The 13,524-nt window shown below is 31.5% G+C and overlaps 2 pseudogenes; one reads left to right on the top strand and one right to left on the bottom strand.

Annotated features, from left to right (window-relative positions):
* Positions 1-1,268: 1,268 nt before the first annotated feature.
* Positions 1,269-1,374, bottom strand: LOC137838949 (small nucleolar RNA R71; annotated as a pseudogene).
* A 469-nt stretch (positions 1,375-1,843) lies between these two features.
* Positions 1,844-5,979, top strand: LOC150027970 (uncharacterized; annotated as a pseudogene).
* The last annotated feature ends 7,545 nt before the right edge of the window (positions 5,980-13,524 follow it).

Here is a 13,524-nt window from a genome sequence, read left to right as displayed (position 1 = left end):
TTGATAATTCACTGTTCCTTGTGGGATCGATATCCGTCCTTAGGGACAATTATTACTTCTGACAAAGTGGTGCACTTGCCGTAAAAAGTCATCAAGTTTTTGGCGCCGTTGTCGGGGAACAGATTTGATTTGTTGAGTATAATTTCCTAAATATTGTGAATATTTTAATTGTTTTGATTTGTTTTAATTTTTTTTTTTTACAGATTCTTTTTTATTTTATTTGATTTGATTTTATTTTGCTGATTTGCTGTTATTATTTTAATTCTTATTTTGATTTTAGTTATTTCTATTTATTTTCAGATTTAGTTTGATTTTTGTTTTGATTTTATTTTATTTTAGTTCTTTTTAGGTTTAGTTACGTAGTTTTATTTAGGTTTAGGTAGTTTTTATTTATTTGTTTTAATTATTTATCTATTACTAGTTTTAGCTTTTATTTTTACGTTAGTTTACGTAGTATCTTTAAAATAAGTTAGTTAGTTGTTTACGTTTTGTTTTAACTGTTTTATTCTATTTTTTTTTTATTTCTAGTATTTAGTTTATTCTGTTTTTATTTCTTGATTTTAGTTATTTTTCGTCTTCATTGTTTTCTTCTATTCTATTCTGTTTTAGTTTTTATTTTATTTATATATTTTTATTTCTATTTTTGTTATATTTTTTATTTTTATTTTTATTTTTTTCTGAATATCTTTGTTTTATTTTCTTAGTGTCATTTTAGTGTTTTGTTTTGTTTTATTTTATGTTTTAATTTATAGTTTAGGAAGTTATTTTATTTTAGTTAGCAATTTAAATTTCTTTTTATTTTTTTTTAAAAATAAATAAAAAAAATTAAAATTAAAATATACTCTATTTTTTTTTCTTCTTTCTCACTAATATTTTAGCAAGCAACATGGCAGAAGAACAAGCCAAGAAGACACTTGGAGATTATATCATATACCAAGGACCACGACATTATTCTAGTATCGCAATACCTGCTACCGCTAAGGCCTTGGAAATAAATCCCAATTTTCTTACTCTTATCAGTGCCCATCAATTCACAGCAATGGAGCATGAAGATCCATATTCACATTTGAATACATTTTATGAATTGGTGGGAGTAATGGGCTTTGAATCAGATGATGTTGATAATGTTTGTATGCGCTTGTTTCCTTTTTCATTGGCAGGAAAAGCTAAGGATTGGCTTAGTTCACTTCCAAATCAGAGCCTGACGAGCTGGAAGGATGTAGAAGAAAAATTTCTGCAAAGATTTTTTCCAATCTCTCGCTACATTAAAGCTAAGGCTGAAATCTCTATGTTCAGACAAGGAGCAGAGGAGTCTTTTTGTGAGACATGGGAAAGATTTAAGATGATATTGAGAAAATGCCCAAATCATGGGTTTGAAGACATTGCTCAACTGAGCATATTCATTAATGGTCTCAAATTTGATATGAAGATGCTCTTAGATGCCGCAGCTGGTGGCACAATGATGACTCTTGATGTTGAACAAGCAACGAGGATTATTAATGGATTGGCATCAACAGATTCTCAAGACCAGTATGATGGACGAAGTACTCGGAAGAAAGGATGGATTGAAAATACATTATTGGCTCAAAATCAAATTTTGACACAACAAGTTGAGCAGTTAACCACACAAATGGCGAAATTGCCTCAACAATTACATGTTATTCAAAGGCAGAATCAAGAATTAAGGTGCGAACTGTGTGGAGGTGAGCATTCCAGTGAGCAATGTGCTTACCATAATATTTCTTTTGAAGAAAAAGCGTTTTACATGGAAGATCAAGGAAAACAATGAACTTTTCAACAACTCCAACTATTAGATCATGTGTCCCAAGAGAGAATGAGCAAAATGGAAGATTCTACAAAAAAATTTACACACACCATGTTGGTTGTGCAGAAGAACGTTGAGAATTTTGAGACACAAATTAAGCAACTTACACAAGAGTTGAGGGAACTCAGGGAGAAATGTAAGTCAATCACTACAAGAAGTGGAGTAGTTGTAGGAAAGGGGATTGGTGATAATCTACAAAGTAAGGAAAGAGACATAGAGAGTGAAGAAAGAAAAATTGATAGGGAAGAAAAAAAAAAGAGGAAGAAAAAAACAAGAGTGAAGAGGGAGAAGTGAAAGAAAAAAATGAGAGGGTACAGGAAGAAAAGAAAAAAAAGGAAAAAGAGAATGAAAAAAAAAGTGTTCCAATTGTAGATTTGCCTTATCCACATGCTCCCTCCAGAAAGAATATAGAAGGACAATTTATCAGATTCTGTGAAATTCTAAAACAACTAGAGATAAGTATTCCGTTCACTGAAGCTTTGGAACAAATGCCTACTTATGCCAGATTTATGAAGGATTTGTTGACCAAGAAGAGAAGATTAAAAGAACAAGGAATTGTGGAGCTAGAAGCAGGATGTAGTGCCATTATTCAAAAATCATTGCCACAAAAATCTAAAGATCCTGGGAGTTTTACTTTGCCAGTCACAATAGGAAATTTTACAGTGGCCAAAGCATTACTAGATCTTGGGGCAAGCATAAATCTGATGCCACTATCTATGTTGAAGAAAATTGGGGATGTTGAAATTCTGCCTACAAGGATGACACTGCAATTAGCTGACAGTATCAATAAAATATCCACATGGGATAGTAGAGGATCTTTTGGTGAAGGTAGACAAATTTTACTTCCCAGTTGATTTTGTGATCATGGACATAGAGGAAGATGTTGAAGTACCTCTTATTCTTGGACGCCCATTTATGAAGACTGCAAAAATTATGATTGATGTGGATGAAGGAAAGTTGAAGGTTCGAGTGCAGGATGAAGAAGTTAGCTTTGATGTATTTGAAGCAATGAAACATCCGATTGATCAGAATGATTGTTTTAGGATGGATGCATTGGATGAACTGTATTTGGAAAATCACAGAGAAATATTTATAGATGATTCATTGATGAAAGCAGTCTTAAATGATAATGAAAATTGTGAGGACTGTGGGGAGAAGGAAGTCAAGGAATGTTTGTTAGAGCTGGGAAAGACAAAAGAAGTTCAACAAAGGATTTTTGATGAATTAGAACTGAACAAAGCCAACACCCCTCAGAAAATAGAGTTGAAACAGTTGCCAACTCATTTGAAATATGTTTTTCTTGAAGAAAATGGGGAGAAGCCAGTTATCATAAGCAACCATTTATCCAAAGAGGAACAACAAAAGTTGATAAAAGTGTTGATGGCAAATAAAGAAGCTATAGGATGGACATTTGCTGACTTGAAAGGTATAAGTCCAGCATATTGCATGCATAAAATTCACATGGAGCAAGATTTCAAACCTGTGGCTCAACCACCAAGGCGCTTAAATCCTTCCATGAAGGAGGTTGTTAGAAAGGAGGTACAAAAGCTTTTAGAAGCAGGAATGATTTATCCCATTTCAGACAGTGCGTGGGTTAGTTCGGTACAAGTGGTACCTAAGAAAGGAGGTATGACAGTTATTTATAACGAAAAAAATGAATTAATTCCTACAAGAACTGTTACAGGATGGAGGATGTGCATTGATTATAGGAAACTGAATCAAGCTACGCGGAAAGATCATTATCCATTACTTTTTATGGATCAAATGTTAGAAAGATTGGCAGGTAAAGAATATTATTGTTTTTTGGATGGTTATTCAGGATATAATCAAATTGTGGTTAATCCAGAAGATCAAAAGAAGACAGCATTTACTTGCCCATTTGGCGTTTTTGCTTATCGAAAAATGCCATTTGGTTTATGTAATGCGCCAGCAACTTTCCAAAGGTGTATGTTTGCTATTTTCGCAGATATGATTGAGAAATGCATTGAAGTTTTTATGGATGACTTTTCTGTGTTTGGATCTTCTTTTGATGATTGTTTAGCTAATCTTGATCTCGTACTGAAGCGATGTGTGGAGACAAATCTTGTGCTAAATTGGGAGAAATGTCATTTCATGGTCACTGAAGGAATTGTCTTAGGCCATAAAATTTCTCATAAAGGGCTGGAGGTAGATAAAGCAACAGTTGAAGTCATTGAGAAGTTACCTCCACCAGTCAACATCAAAGGAATCAGCAGTTTTCTAGGGCATGCTGGATTTTACAGAAGATTTATTAAAGATTTCTCCAAGATTTCAAAGCCCCTATGCAACCTTCTCAATAAGGATACTCCTTTTAAATTTGATGATAATTGTTTAACTGCTTTTAATATCTTGAAAGAAAAACTCATTTCTGCACCTATCATAACTATTCCTGATTGGAAACTTAATTTTGAGATAATGTGTGATGCTAGTGATTATGCAATAGGAGCAGTTTTAGGACAAAGGAAAGAAAGAATTTTTCAAGTAATACACTATGCAAGTAAAGTTTTGAATGAAACTCAAAGTAATTACACCACAACAGAAAAAAGAACTACTAGCTATAGTGTATGCACTTGAGAAATTTCGATCTTATTTGATAGGTTCTAAAGTCATTGTTTTCACTGATCATGCTGCACTAAAATATTTATTGAATAAAGCAGATTCTAAGCCAAGACTTATACGATGGATACTTTTGTTGCAGGAATTTGATTTGGAGATCAAAGATAAGAAAGGATGTGAGAACAATGTAGCAGATCATTTATCAAGACTAGCAAATGATGAGGTAACCACATTAGAGCCGGAGGTTCTTGCTGAATTTCCAGATGAGAAGCTACTGATAATCAAAAAGAGGCCATGGTTTGCAGACATGGCCAATTTTAAAGCTACTGGAACAATCCCGGAGAATTTGGACTGGCATCAAAAAAGAAAATTTTTTAAGGATGCCAATCATTATGTGTGGGATGATCCTCATTTGTTTAAAATGGGTGCAGATAATTTGCTGAGAAAATGTGTTTCTTCAGATGAAGCCAATAAAATTATATGGCAATGCCATAATTCAGCATATGGAGGACATTTTAATGGGGAAAAGACAGCTGCAAAAATTCTTCAATCAGGTTTTTTCTGGCCTTCGTTGTTTAAAGATACACATGCATTAGTACAAAGATGTGATAGGTGTCAAAGGACAGGAAGCATTTCTAGAAGACATGAGATGCCATTACAAAATATTCAAGAAATTGAAGTCTTTGATTGTTGGGGCATTGATTTTATAAGGCCTTTGCCATCTTCTTTTTCAAATGAATATATACTAGTGGCAGTTGAGTATGTTTCTAGATGGGTGGAAGCAATTCCAGCACAACATGCAGATTCCAAGACAGTCATCAAATTTCTTAAAAGGAATATTTTTTTGCAGATTTGGCACTCCAAGAGTATTGATAAGTGACGGTGGGTCTCATTTTTGTAATATCCAATTGAAGAAAGTGTTAGAGCATTATGGGGTTAGTCATAAAGTAGCATCAGCCTACCACCCACAGACAAATGGGCAAGCAGAAGTTTCTAACAGAGAAATCAAGAAAATATTAGAGAAAACAGTGGTTGCATCAAGGAAAGATTGGTCAATCAAACTTGATGAAGCTCTGTGGGCGTATAGAACGGCATTTAAAACTCCTACTGGCCTTTCCCCATTTCAGCTGATTTATGGGAAAGCCTGTCATCTTCCGGTGGAATTAGAGCATAAAGCATATTGGGCATTAAAAACACTAAATTTAGATGCTAAAGCGGCTGGGGAAAAGAGAAAACTGCAAATCCATGAACTTGAAGAGATGAGGTTAAACACATATAGTTCCTCAAAGCTTTATAAGGAACGCACAAAGAAATATCATGACAAGAAGATTGTGGAAAGAAATTTTTACCCTGGGCAATCTGTGCTTTTATTCAACTCTAGATTAAAACTTTTTCCTGGAAAGTTAAAATCTAAATGGTCAGGTCCTTATGTTGTGAAAGAGGTAAAGCCGTATGGAGCAATAGAGTTAGAAGAACCAAAATCACACAGAAGTTGGGTTGTAAATGGTCAGAGGGTAAAGCCTTACTTGGGTAATGAACAGGAAACACTCACTATGGTAATCCTTTTAGATGACCCATAAAGACATAGGTGTCCAGCTATATGACGTTAAAAGAGCGCTTACTGGGAGGCAACCCAGTCCACATTTTAGTTTTATGTTGTTTTATTACCTTTGCTGATTTTATATATATAAATAAAAAAAAGTAAATAATAATAATAATAAAAAAAAAATCCTGTATGCCTCCTAATCATTTTGCAGGTTATGTATTTTGACCTGAGGACAGGTTCTATTAGTCAAGGGGGCAGATCCAGCAAATGAAGCAAGACTATAGATAAAATTTTTAACAAAAAGCTGGATGACTTCTTAAGAAGAGAGGATTGAGAAAAAATATGGTTCTATCTCTCTAATTCTCTTTTCTTTTCAATTATTTAAATTTTATTTTCTGTTTAGTTTTTATTTATTTTATTTTATTTTTCGGTTATTTTGTTTTTTTTATTTGTTTATTTTTTTAGTTTGTTTTAATTGCTTATTTTGTGTTTTGAATAAATTTGTTGTTTTTGTTAGTTTGTTAGTTTTAGGTTTTGAATTATCTTTCTTGAATAAATTTTCAGTTTTAATTTGTTTGCTTTCTAGTTTATTTTTCTCAAATAAAAAAGAACTAGAATATTAATTTCGAATTGTGGAAAAAAGAATTTGTGTTTAGATATTAAACAGTGAGATGAATTAGACACGGGGTAGAAAAGAAAATATGATTGAATCCCTATTCAAATGTAGTTAAAATTATGATACATGAAAATTTAACAGGATGATTGATTAGGACAAATAATGACAAGACAAAAAGGAATGAGACCATTTAAACCAAGTGAGTGTGTGAACCTTAAACAGTTTTGAGAGTTTTACTGATGAATTGACAGTTGTGGTTGCTTAATTTTTATTTTTGTTGCATCATAAAAGAGCATGAAGATGATTGAGGCATTTGTTTGTGTTAAGTAGGAGCCAAGGCCAAAAAGCCAACTTTTATATTAGTATTCCATTTTTTTTTATCCCCTTTGGGCCAAGAATTTTTTTGTTAATATTGCACCTTAACCTTTATTGATATAATTTCCTACCCTTTAGCATGTCTAAGGAAGGAGAACATAGATGCAATACATATAGAAAAGGGAATGGTTGGTTCTGATTGTGAAAGTTCAAAAAGTTTAAAATAGGAAGAATTTTTTCCTATTATTGAAAAAAAAGAAAAAAAACAAGAAACAGAAACATAAGAAGAAAAAGAAATAGAAAAGAAAGATAGAAAAATTTCATGAAAATCATGAAAAGAAAGAAAATGAGGAAAAATGTGACATCGAAAGAAAGTGGTAATTAGATAACATATATGTTCTCTATAATTGAATTGTAGGTATGTTCTTCTTCTTTAAGATGTGCATTTTGTTATCTAAGAAAAACCAATATTTTTTGGAAGCCCAGCCTCATTACAACCCTGTAAAAGACCTTAAGATTCATGTTTCTAATATGTTTGTGATTTGAAGATGAAATGAAAAGCAACTGTGATTTGTTATGATTAAGTGAAAATAGAGAGAAACACTTACCCGTGAGCATATGAGAAGATATTCCTTGATGAATTTTCATTTATTTGTTTTGATTTTATCCTGGAAATTGATTGTGTCTATAATTTTCTATATTTGAAATTGGAAGCATCATAAGTTTCTAATTTGATTTGTTGTTTAGTGAATTAAGCTGTTTGATATTGAAATTCAAATATATTCATTTACTTTGCTTGAGGACAAGCAAGATTTTAAGTTGGGGAGAGTGATAAGTGTCTAATTTCAGCAATATTTCATATTAAAATATAGACACTTATGAGGATTTATTGCTAATTTACATAAAAAATAATCCCTAATTTATGAATTTATACCTTTTTACATTTTTTATGATCTTTATTTGAATAAGAGTATTTTATTCCCAAATTTGGTGTTAATTGCAGATTTCTAAGGAAGATTGGAGATTTGGATTAAAGATGAATGATTTGAGCTAAAAAGATAAAGATAGAAGGTCCCAGAATGGAAAAAGATACAAATGAAGATTGGGCCTTTTTTATGTTTTATCATTTAGCCCGTTAGCCTAACCCTAGAAAACTAGGATAAATAGAGGGCTAGAGGCTCAACCTTAGGGTGCCAGATTGAGAGGAAAACACCATAGAGTGAATTGTAACCCAATTGGGAGAATGGAAGGTGATAGAAGTATGCGTGGCTAATTCTACCCTTTGGGATTGGGAGTAATCTGCTCAAACTCTTATGTATTGAGGTGATATTTTATATATTAATATTCAGTTCTTGATTGATTATTGGTATTTTTGTTTTACTTTTAATTTTCCGTGACAAATTGAGAATCTTAAATCTGACCGGGAGGTATTTTTAGGGTTCGGACCTAAACAACAATACTTAACATATTTGAGTGCTTGGAATAGACTTGAAATGTTAATTGCTATTAAACGTCTGAGCTTCGTTCTAAGTTGTTCTTATAATTATGCGAGGGATCGATAGTTAGGGGACATTCTTAAGGATTTTATATGCGAGGAATCGATATAGATGATTTTTATACGGGCATCAATTTCAATCAAAGAACTTAATATTGACATGCTAATCAAAATACATGAGAGTGAGAGAGATGAAACCTAATCCCTATTTTTCCAATTGAAACAACTAATTCTTTGTCTGTTTTCTTATTGATCATTGCCAACACAACCACTTTCAATACACTTTTAATTGTTTTGTTCTATATTTAGCGATTATTGTACTTGATAATTCACTGTTCCTTGTGGGATCGATATCCGTCCTTAGGGACAATTATTACTTCTGACAAAGCGGTGCACTTGCCGTAAAAAGTCATCAGTTGCCAAGATCTATCAAGACATTTGAGGATCTTGATGTTTAGTTCTTCTTTTTCAATGGTTTTCTCAAGGCTCATAAGGTGGTTGATGATGTGAGTGAACCTCTTATGAACTTCAGCAATAGTCTCACCCTTGAGCATTCTGAACATTTCATACTCTTGGGTTAGAGTATGCTTTCTGGCTCGTTTCACCTCATTGGTACCTTCATGAGTTACCTCCAAGGTGTCCCACATTTCCTTTACTGATTTTCATTGAGAGACCCTGAAAAATTCATCTGAATTTAAGGCAGAAGTTATTATGTTTTTAGCAATGCAATCAAATTTAGCCTTCTTGCTTTCAAAATCAGTCCATTGAGACCAAGATTTTTCAATGGAAGAACCATCTTTTTCAAATTTTGGAACAAAGGGGCCATTTTCAATTGCATCCCAAATACCTTTGTCAAGTGATTCAACAAAGATTTTCATTCTGACTTTCCAAAATTGGTAGTTCAAACCACAAAACGGAGGTGGTCTGTTGATTGAAGCACCTTCCCCAAAAGGTAATCTATCAGCCATATAAAAATAGTTTTAGGATCACACTAGAATAAATTTCATGAACCAAGCTCTTGATGCCAATTGTTAGAATGTATGGCTTTAAACTAGAAGGGGGGAGAATGATTTAAAGAGGGTTTTCGCAAACTTTTTAGTCTAGAATGAAATTCCTTTTAGAAAACTTGATTAAGAACTCAGTTTGCCAAAAACACAAAGCAATTTAGCACAGCACCAGAAAAACAATCGGTTGTTTATACCAGTTAACAAATATAAACTGAATTTAAAGAGTTTAAGGGATAGAGAGATTGCACACACTGTTTATACTGGTTCACTCTTAAACCAAGAGCTACATCCAGTATTCCCAAAAACCACTGGGGAATCCACTAAGCAATCAAACCTATATTACTTACAAACACCACCAAAGAAGTGACCTTGATCCCCTTAAGACACACACTTCCTTTGGCTCAGCACATACACCACCAAGAATGCTGATCTTGATAACCTCAAGAACACACAACACTTCTCTGCCTTACACCAAAGAGTTTACACAAAGTATTGAAGGATTACACTTGTTACAGAATGATCTGATATCAATACAAGTTGAAAATCCTATTCCACACTCTCTTGATCAAAGCAATCTCAAGCAATCTTTCAACTCTTCAAAAACTCAAAATCAGTGAAAAACTCAAATCTTTTTTTCTATTATTTAATATTTGTTGTTTGTTACAAAAGCTTAACAAACTATTTATTGCTTTCAAAGACTGATCAAAGCATTTATAAATGGAGTGTATTTAGTTATAAAATCATTTAAAGCTTAGTCAAAGCACATAACAGTTTTCTGTTATGGTCCCAAAACAAACAATCGGTTGAATCCTCGAATCAATCGGTTGTTTTGGTTTGACAGCAAGTCAACCATCAAAAACAGTTTTCAACCTTTCTTAAAACACCTAAGTATAAAACAATCGGTTGTTTCGATAAAACAACAGGTTGTTTTTCACTTAGTTTGAAAAACACTTTCAATTGAAAAGGTTTGAGAATGCTTAAGCTTTGGATTCAATCAAGAGTGGATTAACACAGATAATCTATCCCAGATCCTATTCTAAAACACCTCAGCAACAACAAGCACATCCAGCCTTCAATCAAACTCAAAGGATTTGGATTCTTCAAAGCTTGAACACACTTGATTCAACAATCTACACATATTTGAAGAAAAATAAACATACAAAAAGTAGAACATAGCATAAAGAACACACAAAAGTAGACAATTCAGTATGTAGATCATACTTTTGACTTATAGACGATGGTTCAAAATCATAATCTATAAGGCACATTTAGATTATGGTTATTTTGAGCAACCGTCGACTATAGCTTACAACAAATAAGGTTAAAGTATACCAGAGAAAGGTATAGACGACGTTTGTTTTCCAAACCGTAGTCTATAGTGTCTAACGGATTGCGGTTTGCAATTTATTTTGGTTTTATTTAGTTCAAATTGTTTTACACATTTCATCTTCTTAGTTAACATGTTCATTTAAAAATCTAACCAAATTTACAGACACACATTCTTTCAAACAATGAAATATTGATAAATCAATTAGAAACACCAATATATATTTCTATCTATCTAATTCATGTACATTAGAAGCATGGTATATTACTTAAACTCATATACTATTCATTAGCTATCTTAGAGTAATAGAAATTAATGAAGTATGTGGCCCAGACATTTCTCACATAGTCCACTACATCTGAATGTAGTGGTTGAGCATCCGTAAACTACTGCATTACAAAATAAGTTCAAATTAGTGTTAAGGTACATATACTTTTATTATAAAGAATAATTTAAATATTATTACCTGCCACCAATCTCGTTGAATGCCTACCCTTATAATGGTAGCCATCCATTGCATAATGTAGTAGCCACACTCATAACCTTCTAGTTGTTTATTACACTACAATTTAATATAAATTAAAAGATAATATTAATACTTTGACAAATAATGAAGAGAGGAAGACAAAAAATTACAAACCTTTAGGTTCAACCATGCCAAATTTTGATAATTTTCACTGGATTGATGGTAGTTGTCGTTTTACTGTCAAATAAAATGATTCTAGCATAGACCTGTGTAACACTAGAGAGATGATAGTATCATTGTGGTTCGATGATCCCAAGTCATCTCCCAACGAATCCAATAGTGAAATAAGTTTTTAGAATCTATTTGCAAGCAATTTAAGTTAGCAATAAATATAATGATAAAAAAGGGGGTTGTGATAGTTGTGCAAAAAATATAAAAGGGATTAAAACAAAAAAATAAAAAGCGGTTGATCCACAAGTTCTTTCACCAATGAATTATTTATAGGTCATCTAAGGATTATCATCATTCAATTCTATATAGAGCTAAATTAGATTCAACATACGTTAAGTTGATTCAACTTGAAACTCACCAGTAAAGCATGTGTCTACTGGTTTAATCAGTACCAAATTTGTTCCATGCATATATTCCATGGGAATTCTTATCCCGTTTTTCTCAATCATGCGTCCAAGTACAACCTCTCACAAAAACTAGTTTTCCAGGATATTAGAATATTAAAACAATTGGTATAGAGAATTTAAAAAAAACAAAACTTTTGTTGATCAAACCTCATATTTCAACAAGGAATTACAAAGGAATCAACCAAAAAAGTTTAGCATTCCATACAGAGGCAAAACAAAAATAATACAAATAAAGAAAATAGAACTAGGTTTAAAATGTGTTTGCTCCTATGAAACGCAATCCAATAGCTCCCCTCTTCCTTCCTCTGAAGTCTCTTTTATAATTTTCTTTTCCTTGCACAAAATCAGATTAAAAATTTTCCTTATGATATTGCTTTACAATTATCAGATCCTTCCTTTTCCTATTTCAAATTATTAAACTTATATCTTCATTCCCAAACAATCTAAGGTTTTATTCTTTCTTGTCTTCCATATATATTGTTTCCATTTTCTTTCAGATTTGTGCATTGATTGTAATTGATTCCCACTACTATGAGAGATCTTGCATAAAATTTTCTTGAACAATATCCTCAAAGTATATTTGCTCTATTTTTGAAGGATTTTTCACAAGAATTTTAATTGAAGGATTTTGAGAGAATATCCTTGCATAAATTTGCATTGAATTTCTTTTTTGAGATAATTGCATATTTAATTCTCTAATTCATTATTTCAGATTTTGTTTCCTGTTTTGATTTAAAAAAAAGCAAATTTTGGTTAAAAATATAGAATTAATAGTAATAATAATTAAGGGCCAAATAAACCCAATTATATGAATCTTAATTAAAATAATGAATTTATTTATTATTATATTCCAATAATTTATTATTAAAGTTAATAAGTGTGAATAAAATTATGTTCATCATTCAACCTCTGAGTATGCTATATCCACGCCATTCCCTAATTAATAGAAAAAACCAGTAAACATTTAAGTAATATACGGAGGTAAGTCCATAATGTAATTAAACTTCAACTATTTGGTTGAGATGTCTGCAATTCAATAAATAAAAAAATATAATTATATATCCAATTCATTAAATAAACAATTCTAATTAAAAAAAAATCATTTCTAAATTATAACAATTACAACCATGGTTATCAAACTTAGCGAGTTAACTCATCAACTCGTCCAAGTTAACATAATTGTGTTGTGGTTGTTCATCGCGTCGTGGTCGCTCGCCTTGCCTTTGTCCATGGTTGCTCGTATCGCCTCTTTTTGTGGTCACTTTCGTCCAGTTCGTGCTAACCTTCGTCTCAGTTTTCACGGTGCGAGGGTCGTATTTTATTAATACTAATTAAATACCCTAATAATAATTATTATATTTTATTAATATAATTATATTATCAACTAAAATAATATTAATTATAAATCCTAAAATTATTTATAAAATAATATTACTCTAATTATAAACCCTAATATTAATTATTAAATTTTAATAATTTTAATTATATAACTAAAATAATATTAATTATAAATCCTAAAATTACTTATTAAATTTTTTTAATCTAATAATCTAACTAATTAAGAATTCTAACCTAACAATTCCAATTCAGCATACTAATGAAAAAATAATATAAATTAATAATAACTACATTTTTTTATAAAATATACAAATTAACATATGAAAAAAATAAAAAACAAATAAATTAACATAGTGATAAAGATTACAAAAAAAAAT

Source organism: Phaseolus vulgaris, chromosome 4 (genome assembly GCF_051622355.1).
Source record: "Phaseolus vulgaris cultivar YP4 chromosome 4, ASM5162235v1, whole genome shotgun sequence".
Lineage (NCBI taxonomy): Eukaryota > Viridiplantae > Streptophyta > Magnoliopsida > Fabales > Fabaceae > Phaseolus > Phaseolus vulgaris.
Note: the sequence above shows the minus strand (reverse complement) of the source record. Positions and strands in the feature narration are given on the sequence as shown.